This window comes from Spea bombifrons, chromosome 5 (assembly GCF_027358695.1).
Source record: "Spea bombifrons isolate aSpeBom1 chromosome 5, aSpeBom1.2.pri, whole genome shotgun sequence".
In the NCBI taxonomy this organism is placed as follows: domain Eukaryota; kingdom Metazoa; phylum Chordata; class Amphibia; order Anura; family Pelobatidae; genus Spea; species Spea bombifrons.
The window spans coordinates 70894566-70914477 of NC_071091.1; positions in this window are offsets into that span (position 1 = coordinate 70894566).

A 19912-nucleotide genomic window follows, 5' to 3' on the forward strand; every position below is an offset into this window, starting at 1 on the left:
TCACATATGAAGAAGGAAAAACGATAGCTGTGTACCGGGTACCCGTCACAACTGCTGCATTTTTATTTTTTACATTTTTTTAAAAAAAATCAGTGGGCAAACTTTTCTCTCCGACCAGGCCCCCCAGGACAGCACTAATAAATAAAATACCGTATTTGCTCGATTATAAGACGAGGTTTTTTTCAGAGCAAATGCTCTGAAAAATAACCCTCGTCTTGTAATCGGGGTCGTCTTCTAATCAGACCTCAAATGAGGTCTGACTATTAGACTAAGATCCAGATCCCCCGCATCGCTGCAGGGGACCTGGATCCTCCTGTGCGGTAACCTCAGCTGCTGCCGGCGTCTATCACCGAGCGCCGGCGAAAGTGCCGGCAGCAGCCGAGGTTGCATAAGCGCATACCTTCCCGGGATAGCCCGTCCACTGTGGGGAAGCAGAGCCGGTTGGGGAGATTCATCCAGAAGACCGGAACCCGGCGGTACTGCGCTGTCCCTGCACAGACCTCTTCAATTTTCTGGAGGAGGCGGGGCCTAGCGGGGTCACACAGCGTCATGCTGTAATCCCGCGGGAGCTGCAGCAAGCGCTGAGGCATCGCAGTGAGTGAAGTGCCTGAGTGAGTAGGTAAGTGTCTGGGTGGGTAGGTAAGTGTAAGTGTCTGGGTGGGTAGGTAAGTGTCTGGGTGGGTAGGTAAGTGTAAGTGTCTGGGTGGGTAGGTAAGTGTCTGGGTGGGTAGGGAAGTGTAAGTGTCTGGGTGGGTAGGTAAGTGTCTGGGTGGGTAGGGAAGTGTAAGTGTCTCAGTGGGTAGGTAAGTGTCTGGGTGGGTAGGGAAGTGTAAGTGTCTCAGTGGGTAGGTAAGTGTCTGGGTGGGTAGGTAAGTGTCTGGGTGGGTAGTGTCTGAGTATGTAAGTGTCCCCCTATATGCCACTCTGTCCCATGATATGCCTTTTAACCCCCTATATGCCAGAGTGGCATATAGGGGGTTAAAAGGCATATCATGGGACAGAGTGGCATATAGGAGGGTATAAGGCATGCCTGGGGGCAGATGTGCATAACTGGAGGGCAGGTTGGTAAATAAAAGGAAATTAAAAACAAACAAATAGTTTACATGAATTATTATTTATTTACTAGTAAAACTTTTTTCCTATGGGGTCGTCTTATAATCAGGCTTTTTCTTTTTTTCCTAAATTAATATTCAGATTTTGGGGGGTCGTCTTATAATCGGGGTCGTCTTATAATCGAGCAAATACGGTACATCTGACTTCTCTGCTTGTATATTACATTATTTATCACTGATTTTCTTCAGTAAATTGCATATTAAGCCATGCAGGCATATTTCTTAATCTGAGGTACAGTTAAATGTTAAATACAGTTAAAAAATGCCAGAACAACAAATGGAACTCAACCTTGTTTTGTAGACTTAATGCAGTTTATGGTGCATCAGTAATCATGGTCAAAGTGTCAACTGCTGCCTCAATTAAACTGCATTTGAGAATCATTTTATGTTTCAGCTCATAAACATCAATAAAAGAAAATGAGTAATAAATGACTGTCTAGAGTACAAAAGACCAGCTCATATTTCAGATGAAAATGAAGACAAAATGTAGCTTTTATTTGCCCGTGGAATTCCCATTAACTGCATCACTGACAGGAGAGAACTGGATCAATAGTTGGTCGGCCGCAGAAAACAGTTTCTGGCTGTTCAGCAGCCAATGCAAAAGGAAAACTGTCATATTGTGATCTTTATCAGGTAATCTTCATTACACAAGACCAATGATATATGTATATGCTGGTCAGCTAGGGGCGCATTTAATTCTTGTGGTCTGAGTACAGGTTGCTCTGAAATTATTTGTTTACTGGAATGAGAAACCTTCAATGTTCTTTCCTTTTATGCATTTTGTTCTGTTTGTTACTGACTTTAAAGAAGTTCTTGGTAATGTTTCTTTCTTTACCCTACTATGTTTTTATTTATTTACCTTACTATCTTTTAAAATGTACTATTTCTTTTAGATTGTAAGATCTCGTGTACAGAGATTCTTTCTTGTGCCCATCTGTGAAAATTTATGTTTTTGGGTTTTTTTGTGCTGTACATGCTTAGCAGAGTGAAAGAGGCTTGCACAAAACATTCAAAAAGGGAAGCACATACCTAACCAGCATTTTAGGGTGCTGCTGAAATCATCTATATGTCCATGCAACAAAACACCCAAGGTAAGCATGGCCTTACCGTAGGACACTGGGTTATAGCCCTGGACAGGGCACATGTAGAGTGAGGCCCAGCATGGACAGGCATTTGGATAGCACTAATAGCCCCCACCCATAGCAGTTTTTAGGCATCAGCAGAATGAGGTGTGGGTGGTAGGGTTAACTTTTTGCCATGCTCATGGAGAATATACAAACTACATTACAATAATAATAATAAATTATTTACTATGATCCCACATTCAATCATTAGAAAGTAAAACAAAATTTGCTTCACCTTTTCAATCCCTTTACTCCCCTATGGACATCCAAGTACATCTACAAAAAAGGTGATCGGATGCCATTTAGGACATACCAGGAATATACATTCATTTATTATGTGGTTTAGAACGTACTATATTGGTATTACTAAAAGTTATTTAGAAATATTAATATTTTATATTCATGATTATTATGTTATTCTTTAATACACAGTCCTAATGATAAAAAGCAACTCCTAATCTGATGTAACAATACCATTTTTTGGATGTGAGGCTCAACGATCTATTAATTAAGGCAAGAGTTAATTAAGGCTGCCAAACCCAAACCTTGCCCCTTAAGCCTAGTTGGTCTAGGTCAGGAACAGCCACTGATTATACAAATATTTCTGATGTATTTACAGTTTTATTGTGCACATGCTACATTCTGTTATTAATATTTTTGCTTTATATTGCACAGCTGCACTCAATATTGGCAACACCCAGAATTAGTACATTTCACTAAACACCTCATACATTCAACAAACATGTTAATTGACCTTGTACCTTGCCTGCACCCAACCACAAACTCACTTTACAAACTGTTCCCATGATCATACCTGGCAACAGGGTAGGCTCCCCAAAATGCTCCCTCTTCTGGGAGGTGGTGGCTTTGCATGGGGTAAGCTAGCTACATGTTGAGACAAGCCCAGCTCTAGAGACCCTTTAGTTGGAGAGAAACTGGTGAGGAAGAGGGGAAAGTGGGCAGGGAGCAGGCAGAACATGCACACCAAAAAGAAGAAACTGACCTGAAGAACTGTGAAAGCTGGGTTTCACCTAAAGATTCTGGGTGAAAATAATGATCGTGCAATGCCATGTAGCTATATCATTCCCCAGAAGCAAGAAGTCAATTTAAACTCTTACCCTGTACTTATTTACATATAATGTGTGTTTATCAGAGGCGTATCTAGGGTATGGCACCTATGGCTCGTGCCATATGCTCCATTTGAAAGGGGCGCCAGTGAGCGGCTTTCAAACGCCGTCTTTTTTTTTTTTTTTTGATGCGGAGGAGAGAGAGGGGTGCCTAGCAACCGCTCTGCGCCCCTCATTCTCCTCCACGAGGCCTCTACCTCCGTCCCGGTGCCGGCATTTCATGCTGAGCGCCGTAATATGACATCATATTTCTGCGCTTAGCAGTGAAGCAGCGGGCACCAGCGAGCTTTTAAACGCTGTCTTTTTTTTTGATGCGGAGGAGAGAGAGGGGTGCCTAGCAACCGCTCGGCGCCCCTCGTTCTCCCCCGCATCAAAAAAAAAAAAGATAGTGTTTAAAAGCCGCTCGCTGGTGCCCGCTGCTTCACTGCTGAGCGCCGAAATACGACGTCATATTACGGCGCTCAGCAGTGAAGCAGCGGGCAGTGCAGGAAGACAGAAGCCTTGTGCTCCCGTCGCTGGACCTCAAGGTGAGAGAACTACAAAGGGGGAGAGGGGTTAGAGGGGTTAGGGTTTTAGATATTTGGACAGGGGCGCAATTTCAGTGCTTGCCATAGGCGCTATTTTCAGTAGATACGCCTCTGGTGTTTATATACACCAATCAATTAGCCATACCATTATGACCACCTGCCTAATATTGTGTAGGTCCCAAACAGCCCTGATATGTTGAAGCATGGACTCCACTAGACCTCTGAATGTGTGCTGTGGTATCTGGCACCAAAACGTTAGCAGCAGATCCTTTAAGTTCTTTAAGTTGTGGGGTGGGGGCTCCATGGCTCCGACTTTCAGAACACATTCAGAACACCCCACAGATATTAGATTGTATTGAGATCTGGGGAATTTGGAGGCCAAGTCAAAACCTTGAACTCTTTGTGTTCCTCAAACCATTCCTGAACCAGTTTTGCTTTGTTGCAGGGTAATTCATGGTTTTCCCTGATTGCATTGGCCTCTTTCAGCAGGATAATTCATAATTCATGCCAATGCAATCAGGGAAAACCATGTCCATAAAACGGTTTACATGTTCTGCAACAGTGTTTAGGTAGGTGGTATGTGTCACAGTAACATCCACGTGAATCGCAGGACCCAAGGTTTTCAAGCAGAACATCGACCAAAGCATCACACTGCCTCGGCCAGCTTGCCTTCTTCCGATGTCATGTGTTCTCCAGGTGTGCACCTGGCCATCCACATAATGTAAAAGAAAATGTGATTCATCAGACCAGGCCACATTCTTCAATAGCTCTGTGGTCCAGTTTTTATACTCATGTGCCTATTGTAGATGGTTTTGGCAGTGGACAGGGATCAACTTGATAAAGACCTCATCGTGAGGTCGAAACGTTGTTGTCCTTCTCCTTCAATAAATCTGCCTGATGGAAACCTTGAGTGCCTGGAGCCTTTTTCTCCTCTGAATAAAATGACCAAGATTAAACCTACTATTTCTGTCAGGCTAGAGGTTCAATCATCCAATGTGTCTTCTGTAACATAAGTTATTAATTGTGGAATTTGATCTGATCGAACTAAATGAAAATTATTGTAAAATGCACATAAAATGTTTAGAAGACTGCTTGTTGAATGCATTCTTCTTATCGAAGGCCCTCCTTACTTACCAAAATCTTTCTGCATTGCCCCTTAGCAAATTCTCTACCCATTCTTTCCCTAGCTGGTTTTGCCTTATGCAGTTTGATTTGGCTTGCAGTAAATGATTTGTTAACCTTTTTTTTTTTCCATGATCATGTTTTTTTTAAGATTTTAGCAACCATTGAAAAATTCCAGAGAATTAAGCAACCATTTAGAGGCAAAGTAGCTTAATGCTATTATGTTGCATGGGATCTTGAGAGGAAGTGAGACTTGCCAAAAAAAAGGAGGAACTTGGTCAGCTAATAATATCCAGCTATCTAAAATATTATCACTAGCAGTCATAAAGTCATTATGATATTGATGAAAATTTTACTTTTCAAAACACTATTCATGCTACTTTACATGAATAGTATACAAGCATTTTTGAGTAATATACATTAATATATCTATCTATCTATCTATCTGATATTTTAAATAAAACAGGTACATATATAGTACATATAAAGTCTAATGAAACCAATTTATGATTTTCCTAGAATTATACACTTCTGAGTAAATCATGAAAAATGGTTACTTTATATTAATGTTTGTAGTTTTGTCTAAGCATGTTGAAATAAACAATTACCTTGAGGTAATAATGATTTACAGTACAAACAATTTATAAATGTATGTATTAGACTTGTGTATTTGGATTTGTACAAACTGCAAATTTACCAAATTTTTGTAAATTGGGTAATTTGTAAGAATCCCTGAAACGCTTGAGGTGACGTCCTCTCTCTGATTGGAAGATTGGGGAGCTGAGGGCACTGGATGTGCTGCCGTATTGCCACGAGTTCAAGTTAGGGTAAAACAACAGCCCTTTCATGGTGTTAAAATGGCGAGAAGAGAAAGATAAAAGATAAGGAAGATGTGGAAGTGGTTGGCAGAAGCTGAAGTGGTCGGTAGAGAAGGTAGGGATACATCAGGTAACAAATTTAGGTACTCAATTAAAAATGCCCCTGAATTTTTGGCCTAATCGAATGAGGAGAGAATTAAATTTGTTGCCCTAAAACGAATGGTCCAAAAATGAACAGAAAAATGTGTTTATATCATTTTCAGCCCATTTGCATGTTTAGTATATATTAATGTTTTGTTCATGTTGATCGTTTATGTAAAGAATAACTATTACATTGTTAAAATGTATTATTTTATAAAAATCATTTGAGTGCAGTTGGCTTCGATGATTAAAGCCCTTTTTTTTATACATTATGTAACCTATTATATTAGCTTAGAAATTTGTTCGCACAGACATTTCAGAAGACTGAATCTATCATACTAATCTAGTTTACTTTGTGTAGAGCCCTCTAAATTGAAAATGAAACTTGCCGTTGTTTTCCTTCTCTTTTCCTTTACGCAATGTATTATTGCCACCTAGTGGCTGACCGATGTTGATACTAAAGAACAGGGAAGGATTTAAAAAGTTTAAAACTGCACATAAAAATGACCCATGTTAAACATTGAAAATACTGATTTCAAAGCACATTGGTGCAATTTAGCAGTCAAAGTTTTCATAAAAAATGTTGACATCACAATCACCAACAAAGTTTGCTTCACTTACACTATAATAAGCCTTCAGGATCCATAGGCCCCAAAACAACACAGACCAAAACTGTATGCTTTTCTTTGGAGGTATCGTAAGTGGTGAATATTCCCTGTGACATTTCAGCACTCTGTTGTGCTGACATAATAACCAGAGCACACTTATCAGTAAAAGATTAAGATAAAGACATCGTATAACCTGTCGTGTGCATTGGTATCCATATTAGTAGAGCATTGTTTACTTCTGTGTTATGGTTTGTCATATTCTATCTATCTTGTTGTGCAAACCTGTTTAGGGTTTTAGTTTAAAACATGAGTTTTCCAATGTCTTGTTATAATAATTCTCTAAATTAATTACATTTACCAAAAAAAAATCTTAATATACAACAGTTTACTAATTTAAAAATAACACAACATGGGAAACAAACAAAAGCGAGAAAGAAACACAGACTTTAAATATATACCTAGTAAAAATACAAATAAATGTGGACCTATTTATAGTGGCTAAGCATGCCATATGATCAAGATCATATCACATCACTGGACATATTAAAAGTACTCCAAGTATATGAATGAACTGAGTAGAGTGTTATGTAGGCTTTTAAAAAAAAATATGTTTTCAAATTTGCAATGCTTTGGTTTCTACATACAAACCAGTACATCGTTTCTGTAATATATTAAATAATATAATTTTCCATCTCTATAATTTCCCAGATAAGGCTCTAGATTCTTTTTTTAAAATTTTACTGCCATTTTTAATAAAAAAAAAATGACATATCTGGTATACTTTGGTTTTGCGTGTCAATCAGTAATGATACACTCACCAATAAACATGTTCATGACTCAGTAGGGGTGTTTGGCGAGTTTGATGCTAATTAACCCTTCTGACGTATTTTAGATGTTGAATGGTATAAAAGTTGAGAGAAGTCACAAATCATTTTTTGTTTGAAATTCCTATACATGCAGGATGTTTGACAAGCAGCATTCAATCTTTCTCAATTCAGAACAATGTGTAATATCAGCTTATTCTGACATCTGTAAATCTATTTGGTTTTGTTCAGTGATAAGTGGTTAGTGATACTGCTTGCAACATATACATATTTTATATAATAGAATCTCAAAAAAAATGTGCTGTTAATGACTTGCACTACCCAATAAAGTTTACTATGGACCAGTTTTTCAAGGTTTGGTCCAATAATTTGACCACCCATATATCAACAAATAAATTATGACTTTTGTGGGAGAAATAAAAAATGAGGTGTAAGAGATACTACAAACTGTGTGATCTGACCTAATAAGTTATTAATAGGAAGCCATTACTCTTCATGCATATTTGATTAGAAAGGCATTGCTTTTTTGTCAAGATTAGTGATTTATAAAATATTTGTGCTACACAATATTAATGACTTTAAAAAGATATGTTTAAATTGAATTACATTTGGAAGATAGGTACTATGGTAAATTGAACATTATAAATGACACCAATCACTAAAAAGATTAATTTCCAATGTATGAAATTTACAATATAAGTTAATCACTAAGTAAAACTAATGATATTTGAGTGTTTATTGAGTGTACAGATTGAAATAAAACATGAAAAGAAATACAGATAATAAATGTCATTATTTTAATATACTGATACTAGTGGTGATTGCGGTGATCTGTTCAAATAGAAGCTATGCAGGTTTCTCTGTTTTTACTACAATTTCATAGAATCCATAGAACATTTCCACTAAGGTTAATTGCATGACAATATGATTTTATTATTTTTTGCGGATAACAGCTAACTATCCATATGCAGTGCAAGTTGACATATTTGAGAGACAAGTTACAGACTGACTCTTTGAATATTCTTCATCTTGTAAATATTTTTTGTAAAACATTTTTGTGTTTTTTTCCCTGCTATCCTCCAACGTGACGATCCTCTCCCTGAGGAACTCTTTTGTGAGCCCGTCCCCTTGAACATCATGTCTTAAAAGGGGCGGGACGAAGAGCTGAGACACTGCTGCCACTGGGTGGCACTGTGTGTGCATGGCGGCCGCTTTAACATCGGTTTTACAGCCGCGCGACGGCTGCTTTGAAAGCGGCCACCCGGACACGAAGTTCAAAGCAGCCGTCGTGCGGCTGCTTTGAATGATGGTCTGACAGCCCACCGGGAAATATCCCGGGGGCCAGTCCAGCCCTGCTCACATGGGCTACACGTGGGCCGCCCCTGCTGCTTCTTCAGTGGGCCTCTTTGAATTTTCAGGGGGAGCGGCAAGTGCCTCATCTTGCACCCCCACCCTCCAGAAGACCATGCTTAGCAAACGTTAAAGATATTTTGATGTGTCACCTGTATTTATGCATGGATTTCAGCTTTGAAATTTTAGCGAGAAAAGCACCAGCTGAGAGGCTGAAAGCTCATTAAATCAGGATAGAATGTGGGGTTAGCTACAAATATATGAATGTGATAATTTGCCTAGTCACCTTCAGACTTCAAGAATGGTGTAAAAGTCTTCAGATACAGAGCAAATCATGGGTTTTCTTTATAAATATGTTATTCTTATTCCACACGAGGTGGTTAGAAATGTAACATGGTATTGTTACCAACAGAGTGCTCACCATAAGACACCATTCTGTACAAAGTACCTCTTGAAGATCTCAATATATTACTAGCACCTTCACAGGAATGATAATATAAACAATATAACACATATACATATATTAAAGGCATGCGTATAGACATATGTTAACAAAGATGATCTATGAAGATTTGAAATAATCATGATAGATAAGGGAATTATACTACATTAAGGAAATTCTGGCATAGCCTGTAGCATTTCCATTTACTAAAACAGAGTATGTTTTTGTCACGCTAAAAACATAGACATGCACTACTATAAGCTATGGTATATTGAGAAAGTGGTTGATTCAAAAGCTGTGTAAAACGTACATGACTCATTCTTAGAAATAAATTTTTAACAAGTCATTTACTGAATGTCGCTTTGTAAAAGCCAGTACACCGGCTAAAGTTTCTTGTGGTTCCACAAACATTTACAAGATTAGACTGTTATGGCATTTTGCCATACAATGGAATTATGTGCTTTTTCCCTCTCACTCTCTCTCTCTCTCTCCATGGTTGCTATTTGGAGACAAGGTCAGAGGAGACACTGGTCATGTCGGAGGATAAATTAAACAACTAGTAATAATAATAATAATAACAACAACAAAAAGAAGACAAATACAAAACAGAGAGATATATTTTTTTCTGATATCCGTTAATATGGCATAAACAGTCTCACACTTGTCCTTTTAATTCTTTATTTCAATATTTTATAACTTTGTTTTTCAGATCATACTTAAGATACAAGCATACATCCAATTACAGTCAATCTAAGGTCTGGTAACACTAAGAAGTTAAGTGATGAGTCGATTTAAGGGTTAACTTGACTGACCAGGCTCATATGCTAATACAAATTAAAGAAAAGAGCCATTTGCAAAGGTCTGCAAATTTTAGGTAAGAGCATGAGAGTGTTTAGGCATGAAAACTAAATTTCATCCAAGAAGGAATGGTCAACTCCTCTATCTGGACCTGATGCAGACCATTGCAGGATCCAGGAGAGAAAGGCCTCTTGATTGTATCCACCATCTCTATACTAATCTTTGGGTGACTTCAATATACCAATTGACGACCCATCCTCGCAGGCTGCCTTCAAACTGTTGTCACTCTCCACCTCTCTCAGTCTCTCACAATGGACCAACTCTCCCACACATTGTGATGGTCATCAAATTAACTTCTATCTATGCTCAATATCTCAATTCTCCCACTCTCCCATCTCTCTGTCTGACCACAATCTGGCTAACATTCAACCTTACCATACCTCCCACACCTGCTGTACCTAAAAACCCACCACAGAGCTACCGAATCCTCCGTGACATTAACAACCCACAGCTCATTAACACACTTCTGCCACTCCTCTCATGCATCTCTACCTCCTCCAGTCCTGCTGTTGTCATGGCTCAGTATAACCATACCCTAGGCTCAATCCTAGATATGGTCTATCCTGTAACTGTGTCCCACCCCCACCACAGCCATGGCATTCCACACAGACCCATCTCCTCCAAGAGTGTTCACGTACCGCTGAGTACCTATGGAGGTAGTCTTGCACAGCTCTGTTCCCATACATCGGCCCTCCACCTCACCAAACAAGCCTATTTCATTTCATTAATCTCCTCCCTCTTTTAGTACCTTCAGTGTCTCCTTCACTGGAACTTGTTCCTCTTCCCTACCACTATCTGTTGGTGTTTATTTCACATGTGCTGTACCCCTTCTCTGGAATTCCCTTTCCCATTCTGTCAGATTTTCTCCCTCATATGCAAATTTCGAAAGCGCTCTGAAAATCCACCTCTTTCAAGAAGCATACAATCTTTCCCCATAACATCTCAAAGAAAAAAGAAAAACACCAATCACGCGTAAAATAGAATCATCGATAAATACAAAAACAGTGCTGCCGCTACCCAATCAACACTCCTCAAAATGTTCAAAATACAGACTCGGCAATATTGGGGCGCATGTACATGTGGGAAAAAATATGTATAAATTTTAAAGAAGAAATAAAGAACTGTTGTCTACTTTAACCCTTGATGAGCTCCTTATATCGGCTCCATTTGTGAGTGTAACTACACTACATAATTTTTCCACATTATTTTTTTAACTTTATCACACTATTTTGTATTGTTTTTTGTACATGCGACCCAATATTGCTGAGCCCATAACATCTCAGCCAGCATCCTGTCTAAGCCATCTGAACAACCAACAACATCAATAGCTCATCCTGACTTGACCAACTCATCCAAGCAGTCTAATACTGTTTCGCTTCCTCTTAACTGACTAGATTGTAAGCAAGAGCAGGGCCCTCGTCTACCTTTGTACCTACTGTTTGTTATTGTTTGGCAATATATAAATAAGTGTAATGTAATGCTCAGCAATCTGCAAGACTTAAAAAAGTACATGTAGAGTGTTTGCAATAAGGCATACATACAAACACACATATTTTGTTACTTAATAAGGGAGCAATTATTACTTCCATTACTTGTATTGTAGATGAGAACACCTAAAGCATTTCCTCTGTGTCTCTTAAACCTTGCTTAACCACTACACACAAAGGAGGCAAGTTTACATCGATGTAAATGGTAGCTTAATCAATTAGAAAATCAAAAATATATTTAATATAACATAGAAGGAATTTGTGTTGATGAACAAAGGGGAAAACATTAATTATTTTTGTATCACATTTTGTTGATATAATTGATCTAAAAAATAGGAAGGTATAGAGAAAAGGAATATGAATGTCACTGGTTTTATCCCATAAGCAAAATATAAAAACATTGGCTTTGATAATTGTAAATTGTAATTGTAAAACCAATAAGTATACACTTGAAATAATTACTAGCGTTCCATAATGTATTTGGCTTATGTGCACAAATTCAACTGCCACCCAGACACTCCATCTGAGATGATAAGAAACAAATTATGAGCAAATTCATATGTTTCTTAATTTAGATATAAATAGATTTTTAATATTTTCATGATGGTTTATTATTATTCTTTTGCTTTTGTCTCTTCTAATGTATGTGCTTTAAATAATACATTTTATGTATGTCGGTTTTTCACAAACTGGTTTTAAATTAAACATAATAAACTAATCTTAATACTTTTTGGAAATTTAAGACAGACAGGGCCGTGCTGCTCAATCCAAATAATCATAGCAATAGCCTGACCTTGACCTATGGTAAAGCTTGGCATATATTAGTACTGTGGTTTGTGGGGATAATAACCACAGAACTAGATATTCTCAGTGGCAAAAGGCCAGACATTTACTTACCAACTAATGGTCTAGTTAGCTTGATAATAGATATGAACAAGAAAAATGATGTAAAATGTTTTTAAAGGTTTTGCTCAAGTCTATATTAACACATTAAATCTAAGTAAAAACATTAAATATACCCCCCAAAATTATAAAAAATGTTTTTGCGCTCATAAACTGTAGATTTGCATTGATACACTGTATATATTAACTACAGGCATTTATATATGGGGTCACTGTACTAGGTTTGGCAGAGGGCAGTGCCTCCATTAGCACCTCAGTCTGCTTCAGATCTTCTGGATCTTCTTCTCATAGAGTGCCAAGAAATAACATAATACCCCGGTGGCCTGCATTAGTTGTAAATAAGATTCTGAGATCCTCAGAAACCTCTGTAGTACAGCTGGACCATTTTAAAGGAGATCTTTGATCCTCCACAACCAGCTTATTAACAGCTAAGGTACACTAGGGAGGCCAAAAGGGTAATTGACCCAAAGTGAATGGTGGCTACCCCCCCCCAGATATACTGGGGTAAGCCACAATATGCCACTGTAAAGGTGCCACAGAGGAAGAATATAGGAAGACACCCTTTTTTCAACTTATCACCACAAAAGATAAAGTATGAGTAGCTTTTATCCCATACTTTGTGGCCTGGCGTATTCATTTTTAAAGGGAATACAGTAAAGTAGGGTTTTTCTCTCACAGTCACTTCTGCAAAGACATTGTCCACTGGGTGTTGACTAAGCAACCCAGGTACTTTCTTAAACTCCACTGTAACCTACTCACATGGACTTAAGAGCAACTCAAATATTAATTAATATATACATAATTATATGACATACAGTATCTCACTAGTGAGTACATCCCTCACATTTTTGTAAATATTTTATTATATCTTTTTCATGTGACAACACTGAAGAAATGGCTCGATAAAGACCGTAAGGTTGAAACGTTGCCTGTGGTGCTGAATTAAATATACCTCACTGAACTACTGGAGTGCTGAGCGACTTTATTTGTGATATTTTGGGGTGCTGGTGAAGCCCAGTTCAAGCACCAGATATATTGGAGTGATGTTCTGCTGTTTATTCATTGGTATAACACTGAAGAAATAACACTCTGCTACAATGTAAAGTTGTGAGTGTACAGCCTGTATAACAGTGTAGATTTGCTGTCCCCTCAAAATAACTCAACACAGGTGTGAATGGGGAGCAGGTGTGTTAATTTGGTGTTATCGCTCTCACACTCTCTCATACTGGTCACTGGAAGTTCAACATGGCACCTCATGGCAAAGAACTCTCTGAGGATCCGAAAAAAAGAATTGTTGCTCTACATAAAGATGTCCTAGGCTAAAAGAAGATTGCCAAGACCCTGAAACTGAGCTTCACAAGACAGGTTCCAGTCAGAACAGGCCTCGCCATAGTCGACCAAAGAAGTTGAGTGCACGTCCTCAGCGTCATATCTAGAGGTTGTCTTTGGGACATAGATGTATGAGTGCTGCCAGCATTGCTGCAGAGGTTGAAGGGGTGGGGGGTCAGCCTGTCAGTGCTCAGACCATACACCGCACACTGCATCAAATTGGTCTGCAAGGCCTGGTCATCCCAGAAGGAAGCCGACTAAGCACATGGATTACTGCAACCATGTCCTGTGGTTCGATGAGACCAAGATAAACTTATTTGGTTCAGATGGTGTCAAGCGTGTGTGGCGGCAACCAGGTGAGGAGTACAAAGACAAGTGTGTCTTGCCTACAGTCAAGCATGGTGGTGGGAGTGTCATGGTCTGGGCCTGCATGAGTGCTGCCGGCACTGGGGAGCTACAGTTCATTGACGGAACCATGAATGCCAACATGCACTGTGACATACTGAAGTAGAGCATGATCCCCTACCTTTGGAGACTGGGCCGCAGGGCAGTATTCCAACATGATAACGACCCCAAACACACCTCCAAGACGATCACTGCCTTGCTAAATAAGCTGCAGGTAAAGGTGATGGACTGGCCAAGCATGTCTTCAGACCTAAACCCTATTGAGCATCTGTGGGGCATCCTCAAACGAAAGGTGGGGGGTCTCTAACATCCACCAGCTCTGTGATGTGGTCATGGAGGAGTGGAAGAGGACTCCATTGGCAACCTGTGAAGCTCTGGTAAACTCCATGCCCAAGAGGGTTGGTTAAGGCAGTGCTAGAAAATAATGGTGGCCACACGAAATATTGACACTTTGGGCTCAATTTGGACATTTCCACTTAGGGGTGTACTCACTTTTGTTGCCAAGGTTTAGACATGAATGGCTGTGTGTTTCATTATTTTGAGTTATACAGGCTGTACACTCACTACTTTACATTGTAGCAGAGTGTAATTTCTGTTGTGAGGGGTGTACTCACTTTTGTGACATACTGTATGTAGTGTTCTGCTAATTGCTTTAGCTCTTTTAACTCCATAGCCAAACAGCTTTAGTGAATAGAGTTCTTAGTCTGATGCTATGTGTCATGTGAATGTAAAATTCACACTGTGAAATAAACCATTGCAAAAATCAAAATAATAAAGTTGGAGTTGTTTTTTTGTGTTTTTTTTTTTGTATGTAACGTTCCTTGCAGACTACCTCATACAAATCATTTTGGGAGAAAAAAACATTATTTATACATCTTCCTCAAACTTTTTGAAAAATATCTCTTTTAGTTTACAATATTAAGTAACTTTTGTATCATCAAGATGTATACAACTTTCGTTTAAGAACTGATTTTAGTATAAATCATACATTTCTAGTTGTTTTTAAGCTTTTAATATAGTCACTATGCAAATAAGTGCATTAATAATTTAATAAAGGAATCCATAAATAATTAGGTTCACTGTTGCAAACTTCAACCTTAATTGAATTCTATTAGACCAGACTGAAAAATGAGCTTCCTTGATTAATGGGTGGAAATAAAGGTTAAATAGAAATGTATGTGTTGATAGAATTATTTCATAATACTATAAATGTACACAGTAATGAGATGCCATTTTTCAGCGTAAGGTAATTATGCTCAACACTATTTCATGTTAATCTTGATTCATTAACCATATGTGCAACTAAATGTAGTCATATTATTTAAACATAATTAGATATATAGTTAAGTTTAGGTCATAATTATTTTGGGCATAAAAACAAATTGACTGGATAATGGGTGATGATTTTTGAAGTAGTGTTTGGCATATTCATAAAGAAGTGTTTGTTTTTTTATTTAAATTCAAAATGTGCATTCTGATAAGTACAAATTTTAAATTTAACAAAAGTTGACAATTTCATGAATTCATACGAATGTCCAAAGGGCCACAACTAAACAACCGAAAAGGAAGATTCATTTTCATTTGTATTTTGTTTCCCCACTCACTCTCTGTTGCCCTGTGTCACGTTCTCTCACACTCTCTCATTCACATTCTCTGTCACACTCTCTTTCAATGTCTCCTTGGTCTTAGGTTCAGAATAGCTTTATGCCTATTCCATGCATGTTTACAGTTCCTCACTGTATTAGCCTATATCACTTTTAAATGTTTTTATCACACCTTCCTTCTCCCTTCTTTTCCTCCAAGCTATACATAATAGGCTTGTGCACTTGGACCAAATTTTTTTTTGTTTTTTATTTCGTTTTCGGGCCATACATTTTTAGCCAACTAATTTATTGTCTGTCTTTTGTTTTGGTCATAATAAATTGTCACTCACCCTCACTCATTCTCTGTCATGCTCCATCACACTCCTCACTCTCTCTCACACCCTCTCTCTCAATGTTTGCATAACTTCTCTGTGTCACAGCTATTTGTTTTCCTACGCTTCTTCATACCAGTGATCTGCTGCATTGCTGTGGCCTCCTGGAGCATTTCTGCATCAGGACAGAGCCTCTACGTGCACCACGGGGACAACCTCTCCCCTAATTGGAGTAATGGGTTAGAGGTTGTCCCCGTTGTGTGTGTGTGCTAAGGCTCTGCCCTGATGTGGAAGTGTTCCTGGATGCCAAAATAATGCAGATGGATTCATAAAAGAAAAAGAAGCATTTTGGAGGAGAAAGAAGATGAGGAGAACATGAAGAACGAAAATAAGCAGAGCTTTAGAAAGGAAAATTGAGAAGGTAGGGAGTTTTGATGTGAGAGAGAGCTTGACAGGGAGACAGAAAGGGGGTGAGGAAAACCAAATTCAAATAAAAATTCTGAGCTTTCAGCTTCGCTTTTGTTTGTTTCGTTGTCGCCCTTCCTTGTTTTTGGAAATTCACAAGAATTAATGAAATTGGCAAATGTCATTAAATTTAAAATGCATACAGACTGAAATGCACAAGTATACTGCATAAGGACCCTCACATTAGAACACAGCCTAAGACTGGTTTCTTTATGTTGTTAAAGTTTAAAGGAAATATGGCTAGACTTTTACAAGTCCTTGTCTGGTTTAATTTATTCACACACCAAACAGCATTACAGGTTTACATTGGAAAATCATATATTTCCTTCCTGTAATCATGCTATGAAAGATGTTTATTCCATAGGATTTCCACGGATTTTTGCCATTCTGAAAACAAATTCAGCATTTTCTTTCATGTCGCATGCTTCTTTGAAGCTTCCTGAACCTGTTAGGATTTAAAACAAGGAATGTTACATGTTTGGAATAGATTATTTTAACATTTTCTTAGCACTTAACTGTGGATATCATAGTATTGTGTGCAACTTCGTATTAATATATAATAAATTAAATACAGAGCAATACACATATTGTGAAATATATGTAGAACTTAGCAAGGAACAGGGAGGCAAAGCAAGAAATTTAGCCAGACAAGACATACATGGTACAGGTCACCACAAAGGACAGGGAACAAGGCATGGAACACAAGGGATGGAGTGAGGAGCTGAGCTCCTCCAACGCTTCTCCTTTAAGCAAGGGTAGGAATTTTTACTAGGACATTTAAGAGGAACCGAGATTCTCAGTTGATTAAGGGAAGAGAGGGCAAACATAACATAAAATACTGACACACATACATACAGGACTAGCCTAGGACTATATGATAACAATTGGAGATTTAGTCACATCCCATGGCCATAGTATGCTTATCCCACCACTACGCCAAAGTACTCAAATATTCGGTGGGTACTAGTGCTAAACCCTAGGCTAAACACAGAACAGAGATAAAGACATACCTATAGACTACTGAATGAGACAAACATAACAAATGGGTGGGGCACAACTTATAAAGGAAACAGAAGCTGAAGCTAAGAGAAGGACTGGAATCCAAGAATCAGAAGTAAATGGCAGAGCAAAAGGAAATCCAGGAAATTTGTGCAATCTGGGTGATGGGCAAAACCTATGTGTGCAATCCGGGTGCCAGGGCTGGCCTTTGGGGTGTGTGACCTGTCATCTATGCCTTCAATTTAGGCATTCCATACATTATGTATTTGATATATACCTACAATGCTGAGTTTGCTTGTTGTTTTTTGGTTTATCTGTATTTGTAATGCTGTGTTTCCATGGGTTGTTTATTTGATTTATTCCTGAACCGCATTGAAGAGGAAAAGGGAGGTGTAGCACAGAGGGGAAAACGGGACTCTGGGGGTGATGACGGTTGGGGGGCATCTGAACAACTAAGACCAGTGTTCTCAGTGGCTGTATCCCAACACGTAGGAGAAAGAGAGCTTCCTCTAAATGAGCAAGTTCTCAGAAAGCCTCCTGCTGTGCAGCTAGTGTGTCTCCATCTTAAAACATAGGTGCCATCAACACAGGGGGAGTGAGTTTGTATAATGCGCTCACATGACTCTGCTCCCAAAGGCTGGATACAAGGGGCTGAGCCAAGGTGCAGCAAAATGAGGTTTTGCCTAAAATGGCAAAACTCCTTGCATCAGCCCTGGATACAGTTGGATGGAAGTACCCTGTCACCATAATACAGTGGGACCTGCATTTGGGAGAACCAGTAGTTTTTACATGGTTAAGCATGCTTTGTTGATAGAATAATGTTTCTTAGGGCTGTTGGTCTCTCGGACTGCATGAGTAGATTTAGGGAGAACCTATACAAGTGTTGCAAATATTTATGTTTTTCCTTATGAAACATGAATGTACTGTATGTATTGTGTATGTTAATTTACATATAATTAATTATTATTTGAGGTAAATATTAGACTTGGGTCCCGCAAAGTCTTCGTGTTCGTCTTCGGGAAAAAAGTCTTCGTATTCTACGATTATTCGTCCTCTGCTGTGTTCGCTTCGAGCGAATATTCGTATACATTCTTCATATTTTTTTCTTCGTTTTCTGCTGGTTGCAATGGAAATGCCATGAAATGGTGATGATTTCAATAAATGAATGTGTAGAATAAGTTGAATAGGGAATTTGAGACTAATTTTACATACTTGCCTAACATTTGTAACTTACCTACAATAGCATACTTACCAACAACCCGAATTTGACGGGACTGGAAAAAATACTGTCCCAGGGAATTCAGGACTGTTGGCAGGTATGTGGATGGAAGAAAGTGGGTCAAAAACTCAAAATAAGCTTAGACTTATAGTTATAGGGTTAATGTAATGTTAATAATAGTAGTAGTGCACCGGTTTGGTTAAAGTATGTACATTAATACATACAATACAAACAGTAAAATAATGTAGTTAAAATGTATTATATGACATCAAATTGTAAATGTTTTAGATGGTCTTTCAATATTGGTGAAACATTGACCTCTAGTGGATTTTGCATTAATTACATTCATATATCTGAAAGTATTGAAAGCATGTTTTTTTTCTTTTTAGTATCTCACCTTAAGTGATGCTACAAATGTTACATAGTTACAAGCTGAAAAAAGACATGCGTCCTCAAGCGGTTTCCCCATAATTTAAAAAATATATCCCATATGTTATGATGTGCTTACTTGATGCTTTATCTACACTTATAACACTTCTATTAAAATGTCCCTTCAATCCTATATTTATTTTTAAAGAGACTTGTGCAATCAGATTCAAACAAATCGCAAAGTTTATGAAATTAGCATTTATCATGAATTCGTACAAATCTCCAAAAACGAGGCAAGTCTACCCACAAAATGAACCAAAAAGCTCAGAATCAGACATATTTTGGGCTCATTTACTCCCAGTCTCTCACACTCCTTCACGTTCTTTGACTTTCATTTTCACTTTTATTCACTCTCTCTGTCATGCTCTCTGTATGTCTCCCTAACTTCTCAATTAACAGCTTCCACTTCCGTGTATCGCGGTTCCACTTCTCTAGCATCTTCTCCTCTTGTTGTTCCTCTATTTTCTGTATTCTGTCTTCTTTCTTCGTCCGCATCTCTGACCTACCGGTGAACTTCTGCAAAAATGGTGGAGCATACTTGACATGCTCTCCCTTGATCGGAGGATCAAGTAAGGCAGGCACCCTCCCATGAACGCAAAAATGGCAGAGCTTGAGGATCGGGGTGGAGGATGCGGCCAAAAGCTGTTTGAAAGCATGTTACATAGTTACATAGTTTGAAAAAAGACATGCGTCTATCAAGTTCAGCCT